The sequence below is a fragment of the Scylla paramamosain genome, unplaced genomic scaffold (genome assembly GCF_035594125.1).
Source record: "Scylla paramamosain isolate STU-SP2022 unplaced genomic scaffold, ASM3559412v1 Contig104, whole genome shotgun sequence".
NCBI classification, from domain to species: Eukaryota; Metazoa; Arthropoda; class Malacostraca; order Decapoda; family Portunidae; genus Scylla; species Scylla paramamosain.
The window spans coordinates 67,091-87,500 of NW_026973769.1; the positions used below are offsets into that span (position 1 = coordinate 67,091).

At 37.7% G+C, this 20,410-nt stretch overlaps 2 long non-coding RNA genes across 3 annotated transcripts in view; one reads left to right on the forward strand and one right to left on the reverse strand.

Annotated features, from left to right (window-relative positions):
• Window positions 1-3,129: 3,129 nt before the first annotated feature.
• Window positions 3,130-11,508, forward strand: LOC135099112 (uncharacterized). Its single transcript, XR_010267670.1, has 4 exons — window positions 3,130-3,361; window positions 4,641-4,752; window positions 7,223-7,396; window positions 10,834-11,508. It is a non-coding gene; the product is annotated as an uncharacterized LOC135099112 (long non-coding RNA).
• Window positions 11,509-11,711: 203 nt separating this feature from the next.
• Window positions 11,712-20,410, reverse strand: part of LOC135099110 (uncharacterized) — an 80,194-nt gene continuing 71,495 nt past the window's right edge. The window contains exons 4-7 of one of the 2 annotated variants that reach the window (XR_010267669.1): window positions 16,925-17,011; window positions 15,838-15,958; window positions 15,054-15,203; window positions 11,712-13,986 (exon numbers count right to left, since the gene is read on the reverse strand). This is a non-coding gene — a long non-coding RNA (uncharacterized LOC135099110). Of the gene's footprint in view, window positions 13,987-15,053; window positions 15,204-15,768; window positions 15,959-16,924; window positions 17,012-20,410 lie in introns of both variants that reach the window. The other variant, XR_010267668.1, reaches the window with a different exon arrangement.

Consider the following 20,410-nt stretch of genomic DNA (forward strand, 5'->3'; position numbering starts at 1 on the left):
GGATGCTGGCGTTAACCATATAACTGCGTAGCCTATCTCCACTCTTCGCCAACATCTAAACACAAACCTATCTACCTTATAATGTCATCTACAGTTATTTTATGATTATTTACCATGATAAAATTGTTATATCAAGTTGTTTTATATATTAAAATGTTTCCATCATGCCCACATACACACACAAAACCATTTAATTCGTAAACAACAAACATTTGTAGCCTATCATTTATCTAGTGTTATTTTCTGATTACATACCGTGAGAAAATTACTCATATTACTTTTATTAGTATGTTTTATTTATTAAACTGCTTTTTTAATGCTTCCATGCACACACACACAACCATTTCTTTCGTAAACACAAAGTTATTTAGGCTATAATCTAATATTATTTCCTGATTCTTATGACTACTAGATTACAAATGGAAGTTTTTTTTCCCTTAAATTTCTCATTTTTCTCTCTATTTCCTTTTATTAAATTTTGCTACACATCTCAAAGCCTTCTCTCTCATTAATATTCGTATATTTGTGCCTATCTTTTATAAAACTCGAAACTATTTCATATTTTCATGTTATTCTTCCATTTATTCATATACATACACTTTCCACTATTCAATTTCTCTTATTCTTCTATTTTCTATTATTTTGTTCAGCTTATATTCCGTCTCCTCTTGTTAAGACTAATTAAAGGTCATTTTAGTTCCTCTCAGTCATTTTCATCCACAAAAAACTCATACTTCACTCCTACCTGTTTATTTTCATCCACCTCTTCCACTATTTGCTTCTATTTTCATTCTGCAATATATTTTCCTTCTTATTATTGCATCATCTACTTTCCCAGAAAAGATTAACCCTTCTGCCCCAGACAACTGCATTTAAAAGGGTTATTTAAACTGACCAGGTTTTAAAGGGTGTTTTTTTTTATCATTCTGCAATATATTTTCCTTATTAGTGCATCATCTACTTTACCAGAAAAGATTAACCCTTCTGCCCCAGACAACTGCATTTAAAAGGGTTATTTAAACTGACACGGGTTTTAAAGGGTGTTTTTTTTTTTATATATATATAATTTCAGTGTCAGATTAGCAAGATTTTTGCATTCTTAACATGAGAAACATCCTTGAGAACTAGGCTAATTTCTGTGCCCTTTCTCTTAATTTAGATAAAGAATAATACTTCTGTGCCTTTATTTAAATTGACATAAGTTTATAAAGGTGTTTTTTATAGAGTTTTAGTGACAAATTATCAAGATTTCTGCATTCTTAACAGGAGAAACTTCCTTGAGAACTAGGCTAATTTCTGTGCCCTTTCTCTTAATTTAAATAAAAAATAACACTTCTGTGCCTTTATTTAAATTGACATAGGTTTTTAAAGGTGGTTTTATAGAGTTTTAGTGTCAGATTAGCAAGATTTTTGCATTCTTAACAGGAGAAACATCTTTGAGAACTAGGCTAATTTCTGTGCACTTTCTCTTAATTTAGATAAAGAATAATACTTCTGTGCCTTGATTTAAATTGACATAGGTTTTTAAAGGTGTTTTTTATAGAGTTTTAGTGTCAGATTAGCAAGATTTCTGCATTCTTAACAGGAGAAACATCTTTGAGAACTAGGCTAATTTCTGTGCCCTTTCTCTTAATTTAAATAAAAAATAACACTTCTGTGCCTTTATTTAAATTGACATAGGTTTTTAAAGGTGGTTTTATAGAGTTTTAGTGTCAGATTAGCAAGATTTCTGCATTCTTAACAGGAGAAACATCTTTGAGAACTAGGCTAATTTCTGTGCACTTTCTCTTAATTTAAATAAAAAATAACACTTCTGTGCCTTGATTTAAACAAACACTGATTTTTAAAGGTGTTTTTTATAGAGTTTTAGTGACAAATTAGCAAGATTTCTGCATTCTTAACAGGAGAAACATCCTTGGGAACTAGGCTAATTTCTGTACATTTTCTCTTAATTTAAATAGAGACTGAGAGGAACTAAAATGACCTTTAATTAGTCTTAACAAGAGGAGACGGAATATAAGCTGAACAAAATAAAAGAAAATAGAAGAATAAGAGAAACAGAATAGTGGAAAGTGTAGGAATATGAATAAATGGAAGAATAACACGAAAATATGAAATACTTAGAGTTTTATAGGCACAAATATACGAATATTAATGAGAGGGAAGGCTTTGAGGTGTGTAGCAAGATTTAATAAAAGGAAATAGAGAGAAAAATGAGAAATTTAAAGCAAAGAAACTTCCATTTGTAATCTAGTAGTCATTATAAGAATCAGAAAATGATATTAGATTATAGCCTAAATAACTTTGTGTTTACGAAAGAAATGGTTTTGTGTGTGTGCATGGAAGCATTAAAGAAATATTTTAATAAATAAAACAAACTAATAAAGGTAATATAAGTAATTTTCTCACGGTATGTAATCAGAAAATAACACTATGTAAATGATAGGCTACACATGTTTGTTGTTTACAAATTAAATGGTTTTGTGTGTGTATGTGGGCATGATGGAAACATTTTAATATATAAAACAACTTGATATAACAATTTTTTCATGGTAAATAAAAATAAAATAACTGTAGATGACATTATAAGGTAGATAGGTTTGTGTTTAGATGTTGGCGAAGGAGTGGAGATAGGCTACCCAGTTATATGGTCAACGCCAGCATCCCATAAGTAGTTTTTTTTGACATGGTTTCCTGATTATATAGATGTGGAAGACAGTTGGCAATAGGGAGGCTGGCGAGGGAGAGAGATAAATGGTGTTTGTTAGTAGTTAAAGGGTTAGTAGTCAGTGTTTATCAGCTAGCCTTCACAAGTCTCAAAAAATATAATATAGTCACAAAACTGAGAAATAAACATAATAAAAAGCCAGAATAAACGTTTCTACTGAAAACTGCAATTAAAAACGATTGATTTAGGCAAAATTAAATAAATAAATAAACAAAACTGCTCCACATTCGAAGATGAAATAAATAATCTGATTTTCTTTTTCGAGACACAAAACAGAAGAAAAAACAGAAAAACACACAAGAAAAAAAGAATTAACTCTTAACATTATAAAATATATATAATTATACACACACACAAGAATAAAGCAAATAAATGGATCAAGAATTTTATTAATGAATGACGAGATCAACAAAATAATTAACTCATAAAACAGAACAAAACACAAAACAACCAAAAATTAAATAAACAAAAACTCAAAACAAACATTTATGTGAAAAAAAACAACAGTAATAAGCAAATAAATAAAAATAAAATAAATAACCGACGTGGGAGTAGGCTAGTTGGAAGCCGATCGAGTGTAGTGCAGTGGATATATTAATCGCTCTTTAATCTTCGTTATTTCACCTCAAACGGGTAAGTTAACCGTCAAATTTTATTGTGAAGTGAATGGGGAATGTATGTTGGCAAAATGACAGCGCTGGGAGACGTGACTGTTAAGATATCTGAGATTACATAAGGGCTTCCTTTTGGGAATATTTTTATTATGTTTTACAGGATAGGCACCCTCTCTCTCTCTCTCTCCTGATACAAGTCTTTAATTGGTATAAGAGTTATAACAAGGGAGATGTAAGCAAAATATTTAGTATCAGCAACCAGGGTAGAATAAGAAATAACGGGTACAAGCTTAAAAATCTGGGAATAACATGGAAATAGGTAGGTATATTTCACAGAGAGACTGCCATCTGTAAGCATGGTCGCTTCTTGCAGCTTCCCTTATTTCTTACGTTCTTAAGGGCTTGAGTGAGTGAGTGTGAGGGTGAGGGGGAAAATTGTGTTTGGTTTTGGTATATGGACATAAGATTTTAGTGAGTGCTCTTGTAAGGATAGGGGAGGAGTGCTTTTCGTCTCCATCAAGGGCTAAAGTGCTGAGTGCTGGCTTAATAAATTCGTAGGAGATAATATTTTAGTGCTTCTCTTCCCCAACAAAGGTTAATGCGAAGAAATAGTGTTGTGAGTGAGAATAAGGGAGGTAAGTGAGGTAAGGGTGATAATAAGTGAGATAAGGGTGATAAGTGAGAATAAGGGTGATATTTCAGTGGTTCTCTTCCCCAACAAGGGTTAATGCGAAGAAAGAGTGTTGTGAGTGAGAATAAGGGAGGTAAGTGAGTTAAGGGTGATAATAAGTGAGAATAAGGGTGATATTTTAGTGATTTTCTTCCCCAACAAAGGTTAAGGTGTTGAAAGTGTGTTGTGAGTGTGAGGTGAGTGTGAAAGCTGTGTGCCTTGCCTTGCTATGGGTTTATACATCTCTCATAACACTTCCCTGCCAGACCACCTCTGTGTGTGTGTGTGTGTGTGTGTGTGTGTGTGTGTGTGTGTGTGTGTGTGTGTGTGTGTTATATATAAAATGTAAATAAATAACTGCATTTCTACTGTACTGATGGGAGAAACACGCTTTTAAAAGGCACTATTCAAAGTGGCACAGGTTTTTAAAGATGTTTTTTATGGTTTTAGTGTCAAATTAACATTCCTACATTACTAACAGGAGAATCACTCACGAAAACCTCTGCTAATCATCTTTGTGGTCTTTGCAATCAATTGAGAGAGAGAGAGAGAGAGAGAGAGAGAGTGTGTCAGCTAAACCAATTCAACATGATATGAGTGAAAATCTAATGATCTTCCATTCCCACAGAACTGTCAGCCTAACCACGGAGTACTGGAGATTGTGTTCTGCATTGCCAGCCGGCACAAGCGGTGACAGGCAAGGCATGCGAGGTGTCTCACAGCTTTACTAACTTATGCAGGTACTGCTGCAATGCTATGCCCACAACACTCATTCACTTTATTCTTATTTTTCCTCCTCCTTCTCCTTATTCCTCCTCCTCCTTCTCGTCCTCCTTCTTATTCCTCCTCCTCCTCCTCCTCCTCCTCCTCCTCCTCCTCCTCCTCCTCCTCCTCCTCCTTATTTCTCCTCCTCCTTCTCGTCCTCCTTCTTATTCCTCCTCCTCCTCCTCCTCCTCCTCCTCCTCCTCCTCCTCCTCCTCCTCCTCCTCCTCCTTATTCCTCCTCCTCCTTCTCGTCCTCCTTCTTATTCCTCCTCCTCCTCCTCCTCCTCCTCCTCCTCCTCCTCCTCCTCCTCCTCCTCTCCTCCTCCTCCTTATTTCTCCTCCTCCTTCTCGTCCTCCTTCTTATTCCTCCTCCTCCTCCTCCTCCTCCTCCTCCTCCTTCTCCTTCTCCTTCTCCTCCTCCTCCTCCTCCTTATTCCTCCTCCTCCTTCTCGTCCTCCTTCTTATTCCTCCTCCTCCTCCTCCTCCTCCTCCTCCTCCTCCTCCTCCTCCTCCTCCTCCTCCTCCTCCTCCTCCTCCTCCTCCTCCTCCTCCTCGTACTAGCTTATTGGCTAAATGACTTGTGGCTTATTGAGGCTTATTGGTGACTGGCTTAGTGAGGCTTATTGGTGACTGGCCAATGGGGTGAGATTTTATCTTGGCCACAACACTTATAAAAGAAGAATTACCAAAGATGGAATGTTATCACAACATCTGCCCTCTGACATCACATTATAAGTCATTGCTGATAGGTATATTAACTGTACTGTTATCTCATCCTAGTTCAGGAGTTAGTATCTTATCATTCTCTCTCTCTCTCTCTCTCTCTCTCTCTCTCTCTCTCTCTCTCTCTCTCTCTCTCTCTCTCTCTCTCTCTCTCTCTCTCTCTCTCTCGCTTTACGCTGATGACGTAAAGAAACTAATTGTGTCTGTTTTCCTAAGTTTTAACAAGTATATTTAAATACTTTATTTATCTTATATAATGGTACAGTCAATGGTTATCATTGAAACACTTTATATAAGCACACACTATCTTTATGATCTTGGTTGAAAATAATGAAAATATGGAAAGTACGTATCTCAAAGTTCTCAGTCTCAGGGTGAGACGAAACTTTCTTTCAAAACAAGGGCACCAAAAGTGGTCAGTGAACAAGTATGCTGATTATTCAAGAACACCTTTTCAACATATCACTCCTAATACCAGTGTTGGACATTCTCATACTGATCTTCATAAAAGGTGTCTCCAGGCATTCTGTATTATATCCAAAGCATATTTAACATGGTAGATTTTTTTCACAATTTTCTCAGCTATTGCTGGTTGTAGATTGTTATGTTGGCCTGCTGATACTTGTGTGTGTGGAATATTTGTCTTCTCATGTTAATTATCAGGGAGTTACTGTACTTTCTGTACTTAACTCCATGGATAAATCACTTGTCATACTTCAGAGAATGACTGGTAATGAAATATTTTCATATTCACAACATTCTAATCTGTCTTTGTTTCACAGTGGGTGTAGTTATGCTGTTGTGGCCGAAGCCGGGTTTGCGGTCTTGGGCTTGCGCCCGTTCGGCTTCCTGCTGGACACAGTGCCACGACAGCATATCTGTGCCTGCTGTGAAACAAAGAGAGATGAGGGAACGTGAGGCATCTCCTTCCAGTGGAATGTTGTTAATTCAAACCAAGGATGTAAAGCATGTGTGAATCCAAAAGGAAGAGAGTGGTATGGAAGTTGGAAGATTTTCAGAGGATCTCTCATCCCAAAACTGTGATACAGTATTTTTGTGAAAGCTGAATGTCAGAGAATTTCATTGACATGATGTTTCATTAACACAAAAGAAAATGTGATCAGAATTGGCCTCAAGAGAAACACAATGGGTGCACTTCATACTGTACTTACAAGCTCTTGTGTTGCCACAAGGTGACAGTATTATCATTCACTGAAAAGTGTTTCATTAGTACAGGAAGTAAAAAAAAAAATAAAAAAAATAATACTACATGAGATGCCAATCACACTGCATCAAAATATGCAAAGCTAGTATGCTTCAATAACAGACAAAACATGAACATAAAAAAAAAAAAAAAGTGAAAAGATTAGACCTTGATTTTTGGAGGGCTTGCTTTAAGCATTACATGCTTGAATACACTGAAAACTTGTTTCTTAGATATGCTGTCATGAAATGGAGATGTAATATTTCTATTGTGATATGCTGTCAAACATAATATATATGTCTTTATTACACTCTGACATTTGTCATTACAATGTATCATTACATTTTAACCATACATAGTTACCGTCAAATATGATATATGTACTTGCCTTTATTACACTTATGACATTTCTTGCATACAATACTACATTTTGACTGTACATATTTACCATCTTGAAAATTCTCCTAATAAAAGTGCACTCCTTTCATCAGTGATCCATTAAACAAGCCTTTCTTGCAGGATGAGAGTACAGGCTGCAGGCACAGACTGTTTGACGAGGCAGTTATCGCCACAGCACTTAGGGAAGTACTGAAGGGCCTTGAGTATTTCCACAACAACGGACAAATCCACAGGTATCACCCGGAGGCAGAGTCTGCGTGCCGAGGACGGCATTGTTTACCCATCAGTGAATAGGTACTGGATGTTAGCTGAATAGTTGTCATCTTGTCTCTTGGCTGGAGTGCAAGGCTAGCAGTCTTACCCTCCTGTGTGTGTGTGTGTGTGTGTGTGTGTGTGTGTGTGTGTGTGTGTGTGTGTGTGTGTGTGTGTGTGTGTGTGTGTGTGTGTGTGTGTGTGTGTGTATTTACCTAGTTGTATTGTACAGGGCATGAGCCTAAGCTGTGTGCGTGTGTGCGTGCATGCGCACTTAGTCTAAGAGAGCAGATATGGTCTCATCACATCCTAAGGGGCAATCAAGATACATGTTGTAAGAAATAACCAGATGCTTGCAAAAATATTAGCAACGGAAAACATTCAACATCTCTTTCTTTGTGTTTGATGTTGTCAGCATTTAGGTGGATGTTGAGGCAGCTCAATGTGGTACAAAGTAATGGAGATTGTGTGTGTGTGAGTGGGTACATCAAATTCCCTTTGAAACACTAACAAAAACATGGTGTATCTCTCCTCACACACAGGGAGGGTTTGGATATTTTGTCAAAAACAGCTTGCTTTGAGTCCTCAGTAGTACAACTCTGTATGCCTCTGTTACGCTAAACTAAATGGCACTAAACTCACATCCTTTGTATTGAAAATGCAATAAGATTAAAATCTCTTGGTTGAGAGATTTTGGTGTGGCAAGATTAAGAAGAGGCAGGAGTGTGCTGTTTCCAGATGACTGCATCAGTGTAGGAGGCTGTTACCTTTTCACCTGTTCTCCATCCTAATCTATTTACACTTGTTTCCTTAACTTGAGTTCCTTATCTCTCATGCATTCTTTCCTGCCCCTCCTCCTCCTCCTCCTCCTCCTCCTCCTCCTCCTCCTCCTCCTCCTCCTTGTTCTTCTTGTTCTTGTTCTTTTTCCTCTTCCTCCTCCTCCTCCTACTTATTCCTCCTCCTCCTCCTCCTCCTCCTGCTGGCTTATTGGCTAAATGACTTGTGGCAATATATAAATTCATTGTCTCTCTTTCTCTCTCCTCCTCCTCCTCCTCCTCATTCTTCTTCTTTAATCCTTTGAGAGAGAGAGAGAGAGAGAGAGAGAGAGAGAGAGAGAGAGGGGGGGGGGGGGGGGCAGGGGGAGGGAAGATTAACCAGAAAGAATTTTAATTAAGTGAAAGAGAGAGAGAGAGAGAGAGAGAGAGAGAGAGAGAGAGATCTAGTTATAATTTCAACTTTCAATATATATTATTTATATGAATTACAAATACACATACTTCTTCTTCTCCTCCTCCTCCTCCTCCTCCTCCTCCTCCTCCTCCTCCTCCTCCTCCTCCTCCTCCTCCTCCTCCTCCTCCTCCTCCTCCTCCTTATTCTTCTTCTTCTTCTTCTTCTTCTTCTTCTTCTTCTTCTTCTTGTTCTTTTTCCTCCTCCTCCTCCTCCTCCTCCTCCTCCTCTCATCATCATCATCATCAGCATCAACTGAGAAAACTTGATATTAGAGAAACTTTCAGAGAGAGAGAGAGAGAGAGAGAGCATCTATATGAAGAGCTGTCTTTAATCCCCTCGACCTCTTTGTGAGAGTGTGTGTGTCTTCTTCTTCTTCTTCTTCTTCTTCTTCTTCTTCTTCTTAATCCCTCTTCCTTTCTTTCTTTCTTTTTTTTTCTTTTTTCTTTCTTTTTCTTTCCTTCTCTCTTCTTCTTCTTCTTCTTATATATATATTCTTCTTATATATATTCTTACTTCTTTTCCTCGTTACTCTTCACTATTGTACACTTCACTTGTACAAAGCTAGCAGCTGGGGGATGAGAAAAACTGGTGGAGAACACTCAGAACACCTAACTTCATAGAAACTGTTTTAGCTAGAGATGAGATGAAGAGTTTCTAGTTCAGATTATAACTGAAGGGCAGACTGAGGATGTTCAGTAGAAGAGGGGGATGGTTGAGTGTCACTGAAGAAGAGGGGATAGTTGCCTGGAAGGTTGTGTCGAGTTGATAGATGGAAGAATTAAGTCTTTGGTGCATTGAACAGTGCTAGGTTTGCTCGGTCACAATCAGAAATTTTAGAGAGTTGAGAAGTCAGGCATTCTGTGGCTTCCTTGTGAGAATTGTTTACTTCCTGAAGGGTTCGATGTCTACAAAAAAGACATGGAAAAGTGCAAGGTGGTATCATCAGTGTAGGAATGGATAGGACAAGAAGTTTGGTTTAGAAGATCATTAACAAAAAATAAGAAGAGAGTGAGTGACAGGACAGAACCCTGAGAAACACCACTGTTAATAGATTTAGAAGAACAGTGACTGTCTACCACAGCAGCAATAGAATGATCAGAAAGGAAACTTGAGATGAAGTTACAGAGAGAAGGATAGAAGCCATAGGAGGATAGTTTGGAAATCAAAGCTTTATGCCAGACTCTATTAAAAGCTTTTGATATGCACAAGCCAACAGCAGCAAGTTTCACCAATATCCCTAAAAGAGGATGACCAAGACTCAGTAGGGAACTCCATAAGATCACCAGTAGAGTGGCCTAGACAGAACCCATACTGGCAATCAGATAGAAGGTTGTGAAATAATAGATGTTTATGAATCTTCCTGTTGAGAATAGATTCAAAACTTTGGAGAGGTAGGAAATTACAGCAATAGGATGATAATTTGAAGGATTAGAATGGTCACCCTTTTTAGGAACAGGCTGAATTTTGGCAAACTTCCAGCAAGAAGGAAAGGTAGATATTGATAGACAAATTTGGAAGAGTTTGATTAGGCAAGGTGCAAGCACAGAGGCACAGTTTCAGAAAACAATGGGAGGGACTCCATTAGGTTTGTAAGCTCTCTGAGGGTTAAGGCTAGCCAGGGCATGGAAAACATCACTGCAAGGGATTTTCATAGGAAGCGTGAAGTAATCGGAGGATGGAGGAGACGGAGGAACAGACCCTGAATTATCCAAGGTAGAGTTTTTAGCAAAGGTTTGAGTGAAGAGTTCAGCTTTAGAAATAGATGAGATGGCAGTAGTGCCATGAAGAAGCAAAGTTATTGGAGATGTTTTTGGCTAGGTGCAAGAAATTACAAGGGGAGTTAGATCTTGAAAGATTTTGACACTCTTTTAATGAAGAACACACACTTGTTTAGGTCATGCTGATACAGGTTAGGAATTTAATGGGACAGACTTGACTACTTTTACAATTTTAATGTGTATGTATATATATAGACCTTAATTATCAATATAATATACAACTAAATCTTGATTAGTAAAATATATTTTCTAAAACCCCCTGAAATAACCACTTAAACTTTTTTGGGGGGATTTAAGAGTTTTTTTTCAGGGGGGGGGCATTAATGCTAAGCCTGGAGGCAGGAGGGTGACAGTGGAGTTTTTAAGCTGGTAAATGGCTTTCTGGGTCAACACAAGATCAGCTGCCATATATATCACTAACACTCCCTGCTGCAGCTATGCCAATGAATGTGCTTTTTCTTTCATTTTCAGCTCCTGGTGACCTATGGTAAAGCACAGCAACAAAACTGTAAGCATCCAAAATTAGTCAATGATGGGTTGCGTGAAGCCTGATGGAGTCGTCAGTTATGGATGCTGCTTCCGTGGCAGCTGGACCAGCACTGGTGTTGGATGTGTATGAACAGCTACACAAGCGTCTCAGCTGCTGTGAGATGTATGATGACTGTGTTCTAGCACATGATGGATATGCAACTCAAATATATCCACATTTTTTCCATATGTGCTTTTCACCTGCATTTTTGCTGTATAGATTTCTTTTGTGGTGACTACAGTCGGCTCGCCACTAATGTGCAGTATTCTGATGCAAATCACGTATACTGCCTGGGATCAGCTTGCTTGCGAGTCGCACCCTAACGGAATTTAAAGCCTACTGCATGGATGGTCCGCAACAAATTGTAAAAATGTCTGTAACACTGATATTGAGGTAGCAAGTGCAGTTCCAATCCCAACATCACTAGCACTATACACAGTGATGCAAGTTTGGTGAGAAGAATGAGCTGTAACTGCTGCAGCTGCCACCATTGATAGTGACATCAACAGTGAGCATTCATCAGCTGTTTGTGTAAACAGTGGCTCAGTGTGGTCTTTTAATGAATGTTTGTGTACTGTATAAGTCTTAATTCATTATTTAAAAAAATATTTTTACAACTCCTATGTTTGTATTACCTTCAGTTGTATCCATGAACAATCTGAATGCTATAAGTAGTTTGGAAATATTTAAATTCTTGAGGGTTGTCTCACACAGGCTGGAACCATAGTCTTTTTTTGCCATTGCTTTCATTAAAACTCTAAAGTAAATCACATCTAATCTAATCTAATGAACCTACCCCATGGTGTCAAAAGAGCATCCCTTCAGCTGCATCTTTATTATTTCCAGGAAAAAAAAGTGCAGAGATTAGGAGTATAAATGTCCTAAAACTGAACTTGGGACCTGACAGTCATCATGGTCTCAATGTCTAAGGTGTCATCCTTGTGTTCTCTCAGTGAGAGGTTCAATCCCTGGCTGGCTACAACTTGTCATGGCTAAAGACTTATCTCATCTTGAGATCAATTTCTCATTGTTTCCATAGAATGAATGTCCATGTGGGGAGCATGACACAAGTCACAAGGGTTGGTACCAAATCTGATGAGTAGGGCAGCTGCAAAGGGATAATCATGCATCTGAGAAGCCCATGCATTATAAGAGATAATATGTAAGAGAGGGTGCATCATCATCATCATCATGGAGCATCCATTTAGCCTTGCACCACATTTCAAGCCATATCTGCCAAAATTAATGTCCTCAGATGCCTCAAAACACTTGAGTAGAACTGGCAGTTGATGATCTTTTTTGGGGGATGAATTCATGATGAACTATCCTATGAATCTCAAAGACATTGAATAAAAATGCTCTTAGTGGTTTTCCAGACCTGCCTCATGCCCTGCATGGAGATGCTGGACTCTTCTATTGTAAAGACTTGTTTGGGTTAGGGGGTTATACCTGTAAACCCAAATTTTGTTCCCAGAGATGTCCTTTGACATGAAGGTTGGGTCATTCATGGCTGGCTGACAGAATTCCTGACAGACTTTGGCCTGATGCTTCTTCTGTCCATTGTGGAGATGATTCTGCACAAACAGTAGATGCTTGACATGCTTAGAGAACAACACTTCCAGAATAAGTTTCAGGGGTGACAACAGTGCTGAATGTGCTGCTGTATTGCTGCTCAAATGGACTATTTTCAAAGAGATGGTGCCCAAATGCAAATTAAGTAAGTGCTGTAGGTAAAAGTAATTTTTTCATACCAACTGTTTATCTGTCAAAATATAGTGTAGACTATCTTTTATGCTCCAAGCACACATATGTTAGCACATAAACACATCACTGAAAAGTGTATCAAGCTTCCTTGACAATGCAGCTTCAAGTAAATGAATGACACATGTTATACAATTTTTTCTGCTGATAGTTATAATCATATGAACAGGAACATTCATAATGCTAATATGCTAATCAATATAAATAACCATCTTTATGATATCTATATTCTTATCTTTGTAATGAGATACTTAAACATTAGTTAAGCAGGAAATCTTAAAAAGAGAGACCATTGGTGGTGGCTGAAGCCACTGAACACATGTTTTCTTTTGTCTGGCCATTATGGAACACATACTGGCAATTAGATAGAAAGTTGTCAAGTGATAGATGTTTAAGAATCTTCCTTTTGAGGATAAATTCAAAAACTTCAGATAGGCAGAAAATTAAAGCAACAGGACAGTAGTATGAGGGATTAGAATGGTCACCCTTTTCAGGAACAGGCTGAATGTAGGCAAACTTCCAGCAAGAAGTAATATTATTACATGTTGACACACAGAGTTGAAAGAGTTTGACTTGGCAAGGTGCAAGCACAGAAATGCAGTTTTGAAGAACAAGAGGAGGGACCCCTCCAAGCTTTCCAAGGGTTTAGGGCAGCGAAGGCATGGAAAACATCATTGTGAAGAATTTTACTAGATAGCATCAAGTAGTCATAGGGTGGAGGAGAGGGAGGAACAAGCCTTCAATCAAACTTCCAAATAACAAACTATTAGCAGTGAATTTGTCCACAAGGAAGCAAAAGGAGCAAGCAATCCCTTTGTTTCCTGGAATTCAGTAAGTAGGGAAGTAAATGACTGGATCAAAACTCACACAAAGGCAACCAATTGGAAACCAAGGGAATCAAACATCATCATGACAAAGAACACAAGGAATAGAACTTTCATGGCTAAAGCAATTGAGGAAAAACCAATGTGGTCACTTTTTGACAACCAATTCCTAACTGTCGCAAGCCTCACTCCACTACCACACAGGGTCAAAGGTCAATTTTAAGGCCATATTATTTCAAAGTATAATCACAGAGTCCCACAATAAAAATACAAACACAATCTCTTCAAATCATAATGGATGAACAAACTCACACACACACACACACACACACACACACACACACACACACACACACACACACACACACACACAAGCCAGACATGAACAACACCACCACTGGTCATTGCTTGTTTGAGAGCAGAGATAAAATACTGGACAACTTCTTGACTTGGTAATGTTGTGTCCGCCATCTGAGGTCCATTCCTGCAGTCACCGACAGCTGCACTCAGCTAAGTGGAGGAAAGGAAAGTCTGAGTGTGATGCAGGTGGTGGTGGTGGTGGTGGTGGTGTGGTGTGGTATATTGGTGTTGATAGATGAAAAGAATTAAAGTCAAATGAAATTATCAGAAAAAATAAGAGAAGAAGAGAATGTGGAAGATCTGAGAGACACAACAAGCACAACAGACCATTCAGGGCAAGACAGAACAAAAGGTGTTTTACTGACTATACAACAAGCATGACAGACACAGGACAATGGAGGACAGGCAAGTCTACCCCTTGAAGCACAGCAACGCAGAACAAGGAAAAAAAAGCACAACAGCTTCTCAGTCAGGACAAAACAGAAGAACAGCACACCATTTCTTCCTCTGTGCCAGAAAACATTGTAAAGCAGCCACGTTTCAGACCAGGCCAGGCACAGATGTACTGAACCAATAGCAAACCACAGACACACACAAGCCAACTAACACACAAACACACAAACATATATTATTTAGAGCCATGCACATAAACAAACACAAATATTAAGCTATGTTGCTTGAATTTTTTTTTTTTTTAGGCATGCAATAGAATTATTAAAGATGCTGTTTACAAAATACTAAGCACAATAACTATACACAAAAATTTATGATGCATTGGTTAAGACCTGTAGTGTGTGTGTGTGTGTGTGTGTGTGTGTGTGTGTGTGTGTGTGTGTGTGTGTGTGTGTGTGTGTGTGTGTGTGTGTGTGTGTGTGTGTTTGTAAATACTTTGAATATAACTTTATGTCAAACTTCATTGAATTCACCAAATAAATAAATATTGATAAAATATCAAACTTCCTTTTAACTCCAATAAAAATCCCAATATTAACAAGAAAATCAGGTTAGACTTTCTGGTACATTCTGAAACAAGTCTGGCCACACCTCCACTACTTCCCAAAGCCTCTAGTTGAAGAGACACAGGTTTTCAAGAGAGTTTTTTATGGTTCTTCTGACAGATACACAACATTTCTACAGTATCAACAGGAGAAACTCTCTGTAGCCTCGGAAGACAGTGACTGAGAGCACAGCAACCCTCAACAAATATACATACTCACCGGTCAACTATGAAGGCCACCAGGGTACACAACAGGGCCGTAATGTGCAACTAGAGAGGGGACTCCAATGGTGGTGGTGGTGGTGGTGGTGGTGGTGGTGGTGGTGGTGGTGGTGGTGAGGGTGGTGGTGGTGGTCACATATCCTGGTATCTGTATAGAAAGAAAGAGATTAGATTCACTGGCTTGAATTATGGAATAGTGAAAGACAATAAATAAATAAATATAATCCTTTGCTTTGTTGGGTAGCAAGCTGTTTTATAAAAGCAAGTTTCTCATTAGCTTTGACTTTTGTTGAACATGCATGCAAGGTAACAATGTTTAAAGACACCCATAATTTCAAGCCACTAAGCCAGTCACCCAATAGGCCTCACTAAGCCAGTCACCAATAAGCATCACTAAGCCAGTCACCAATAAGACTCACTAAGTCAGTCACCAATAAGCCTCACTAAGCCAGTCACCAATAAGCCTCACTAAGCCAGTCACCAATAAGATTCACTAAGCCAGTCACCCAATAGGCCTAACTAAGCCAGTCACCAATAAGCCTCACTAAGCCAGTCACCAATAAGCCTCACTAAGCCAGTCACCAATAAGCCAGCAGCAGCAGGAGGAGGAGGAGGAGGAGGAGGAGGAGGAGGAGGAGGAGGAGGAGGAGGAGGAGGAAAAAGAAGAACGAGAAAAAGAACACCATTAGCCAGTCTCCCTCTCCCTCTCTCACCATTGGTCGGTGGTCTGTACAGCAGACACCCAGTCGTCATGGTGAAGGGATTTTCTCCAAGTACTGTACCTCCACCACTCCCTCCAGGCTCCTCCCACTTTCCTCCAGTCACTCCGTAAGCTTGATGATCAGCAGCTGTTCCTCTATACCACAAGCTTCACTCTGGGCAGCTCTCTGGAGGCCTCCGAACCTGTGGGTGTGAGGTTAGGTTAGTTTAGGTTGGTTAGGTTAGGCCTGTGATTGGTATGTGGAGGACAGGACAGGACAAAGTGACCAGTGGGGAGGCTGTGGAAGGCCTGGGGATGCTGTGTGAAGGATGACACCACAAGGAGACCAGTGAGAAGGCTGTGGAAGGCCAGGGGATGCTGTGTGGAGGAGAGAGAGAGAGAGAGAGAGAGAGAGAGATAATTGTGAACAAGGAAGGTTTAGAGATACAAACACTGAAAAAAAGCTTCTCTCTGGGGAATCTCTCTGCTTTCTGAAAATAAATACATACATAAATAAATCTCATACATAACATACATAAATAAATACATAAATAAATAAATACATAAATAAATCTCAGGGCTTTCACTTGTCACAATCTCTGCTTTCTGAAAATAAATGCATACATAAATAAATAAATAAACAAACAAACAAACAAACAAACAAACAAACAAACAAACAAATAAATAAATAAATACATACATAAATAAATAAATAAAAAGGTCATGTCTCTATTTTGTACGGGTGACTGAAGTAAATGATAATTCCTTATAGTAAATGATAATTCCTTATAATTAAGTTATCCTTTCAATGAGGCAAGGAAGTGTACAGGTCCACACAATTAAATCTGAACCGCAATCAACACAAAAGATTTCAGCGCCAGCCTATACACCCCACACGGCACCCCACATAGGCCTACCTTCCTGCCTACTACCTGCTTCATCCAATATGCTAAAGAATATTCACCAATACCAACAATATTCAACAGAACTGTACAGCAAATATGTGGTTCAATATTTGGTGTTAATTAAAAAGACCCATCAATACCACTTCCACGGTGTACTGAGGCTGACACATTTATTCTATAACTTCTATAACTCTCCATAACACTAATACACACATATATATCACAACAGAACAGTGAGGCAGAAGTAACAAAATTATTACATACCTTGTGTCTTCTGCCAGTCTCCCTCACTCTGAATATCCAAGGCAAAGTCACCTCTTCCTGCCAGGGTTCTATCACCAACACAGTCATCTGGAAGGCAAAAATTAAATGAATGATATAACCTTGGGGGACACCACTAAGTCTGCTATTAACATATCTTCATAATTGTTATCTTTTTAACCTGCTCACCTACCAAAACTAACCACACTTCACCAAAATGCAGATAAACCTTTAAAATTCACCATCAGCATTATAATTTTAGTTGTGTATATCTATATTTCAAATTACGGTAAGATCTGTAATGAGAAAAGTCACCTGGTCACCTACCCTGTACACACGGCTTATTTCACTCTCTTGGCCCAGTAAGGGGGTAACAAGTGACAAATTCTGAGGGATGAGGGTAAAATAACAGCTAAATAACTCAGCACAGTCAACACTACAGGCTCACACAAGATTTCATAAACATTACTCACCAACGATAAGGAGTCTGGAAAAAAAAACAACTTATTTTCACCTCTCCCCAAGTCTTTCGCTACCTTTCTGCACACATCCATTACTCAGATCAACCTGTGTTCATATACTTACAGTTTTTGAGAGTAAAATCCAAGTAAAGAAGTGTTATAGCGTTAAAAACCGTGTATAATAAGCAAGGTTCGTTCTTTTCACCATCTTGTAAGTGAAATGGAAAGTTTTGTGTATAGACGACAGAAATCTTCTCTCCCTCACAACAACAATAAACAAAAGAGCATCGGTACTAGGAAAGATTAAGGTTCAAATTCTATATAATATCGGATTGTAACCCTCTATAGTAGCTTAACAGATTTCTTTTAAGATTCTTTTCTTTTTACTTTTATGAACAGCCGCTGAATTCAAAAGACAAAAAAAGATAAGAAAATATTGCTATCCACATTTCTATCACTACGAAATGCTGAAACATTATTTCCTTGCAGATTCATTCATTTCAAGCATTCCTGGAGCCTATGACAGCTAAGTTCGCTGGCTGTGGTGTTAATTTTTAATATAATGTTAATAATACCTACATGTTGGGAGTTAGGTATCAATATTTCGCTTAATAAAACCGATGAAAAGCAACCAAATTATTTTCAGACACTGTGCATCACACACTAAGCCAATTAGGACCCAGTTCATGAAGAAATCTTGCTAATTTGTCACTAGAACCATTAAAACACCATTAAAAACCTGCATCATTTCAACTAGACCCTTTTGAAAACAGTATAGGTAATCAAGAGTGTTTTTCCTGTTAATAATGTAGAAATCTTGTTAATCTGTCTCTAGAACCATTAAAACACTATTAAAAACTTGCATCATTTCAACTAGACCCTTTTGAAAACAGTATAGGTAATCAAGAGTGTTTTTCCTGTTAATAATGTAGAAATCTTGCTAATCTGTCACTAGAACCATTAAAACACCATTAAAAACCTGCATCATTTCAACTAAACCCTCTTGAAAGTAATGGTGGTTTCAGAATATATAAAAAAAAGTGGAATTATTTATTTGTCAGTGTGTAATTATTATAATCTAACTTCAATCTATTTTAGTGAAAAACATCTTATATATATACACCACAAGTTCAGTAAATAATAACAGATAAAATTCTTAATAAAATCGCCATAAATAAATAAAGAAGACTTGTATTGGGTAATTCTTATGCTCACTTTTAATAGCAAGCCAAGCACCGCCACTAACAAATATAGAAATTACATAGAAAAAAAAATTATGTACAAAAACAAAAGGAAAATGTTACGAATTACATAGAGATGGAATCAAAAAAAATATAAATAGAACTAAGAGGAAGAAGAAGAAGAAGAAGATAGAGAGAGAAAGAATCAAATATACTTATCCACGAAATGAAATGATGCAGGTCTTTAAGGGTGTTTTAATGATTCCAGTGACAGATTAGTAAGATTTCTACATTATTAACAGGAGAAACACTGCAGATAACCTGTACTGTTTTCAAGGGGGTCTATTGGGTAAGTCTTATGCTCATTTTTAATAGCAAGCCAAGCACCGCCACTACCAAATATATAAATTATACAAAAGAAAATTATGTAGAAAAACAAAAGAAAAATGTTACGAATTACATAGAGATGGAATGAAAAATAATATAAATAGAGATAAGAGGAAAAAGAAGAAGAAGAAAGAGAGAGAGAGAGAGAGAGAGAGAGAGAGAGGAGAGAGAGAGAGAGAGAGAGAGAGAGAGAGAGAGAGAGAGAGAGAGAGAGAGAATCAAAATATTATACTTATTCACGAAAACCATATATATATATATATATATATATATATATATATATATATATATATATATATATATATATATATATATATATATATATATATATATATATATATATATTTCTCTTTCCTTTTATTTATTTATTTATTTATTATTTAATTATTTATTTCTCTATCAATACTAACATATCTGTTTTTTTCCCCTTACAGAAATCTTAATTGCTGTTACTTTTACCACACGGTCTGACATAATAAAAAAAAAACAATATTTAATAACCCAAAGTACACAAATAAATAAATAAACAAATATATACAAATATTAAAGGAATGACATTTATCGTTGATATATTTCAATGTATCTCCCCTTCATAAAAATCTCCACACCCTGTTATATTTCTCCTTATTTTGACTTCCCCGGAGACTGCCGCACCACGCCCTTCAGGCCGAGCAAAGGTCAAGGATCAAGCTTCCTTCTTCATGCATTCTTTCCGCCCAAAATAGCCTGTCAATGCGGATTTTTAATCTTTAAAAACAACCGAAAATTTCTTCATTTCTCAGTAGTGTAGATCAATGGCCATGTTCCAAACTGTCGTACGGAGACCAGGGTGACTACAGTAGTGGACTATTTAACTATTCATGGACTGTACTATTGAATTTATGGTGTATAATTGTTCCATTGGATTAAAGATTGTGATTCCTAGGCGTGTCATTGAGTGAGCTAGCTTTATTTTCTCTATTTTCATACCACACATTCTCTCATTCACACTCTCCCTCTCACTATCTGCCAGACGCAAAATATAGAACAACATTGAAAAAAAACATATTTTCCCTGCATGATTCAAAACGAAAATAAATTCTAATAAACTAAAACCAAAACCCTATTCAGCCATACATAAGAATACAAGATGGAGCAAATAAGAGAAGAGAAATAAAATAAAAAGCAAGGTAAGAGGGGGAGGGGGAGGAAGAGGGGAATGATTCCCCGGGAAGCAACCCAGCCTCAGTGTTATATTGCAAGTCGAGGAGGGGGGTTGTGTGCAAATCCGCTCCGATGCGAATCTATTTGACCTGTGTCCGTGACCTTGCATGGTGTCCGTGGCGATAAATAGGTGTGTTCTAGTGACCTTAAGGTGCGGAGAGCCGCGAAGGGCGTTATAGATACGGAATTAAGGAAATACTGGGGACAAAACACTAGACACATAGGAGGTGAGTAGCTGATGATGACTATTGTTGTTG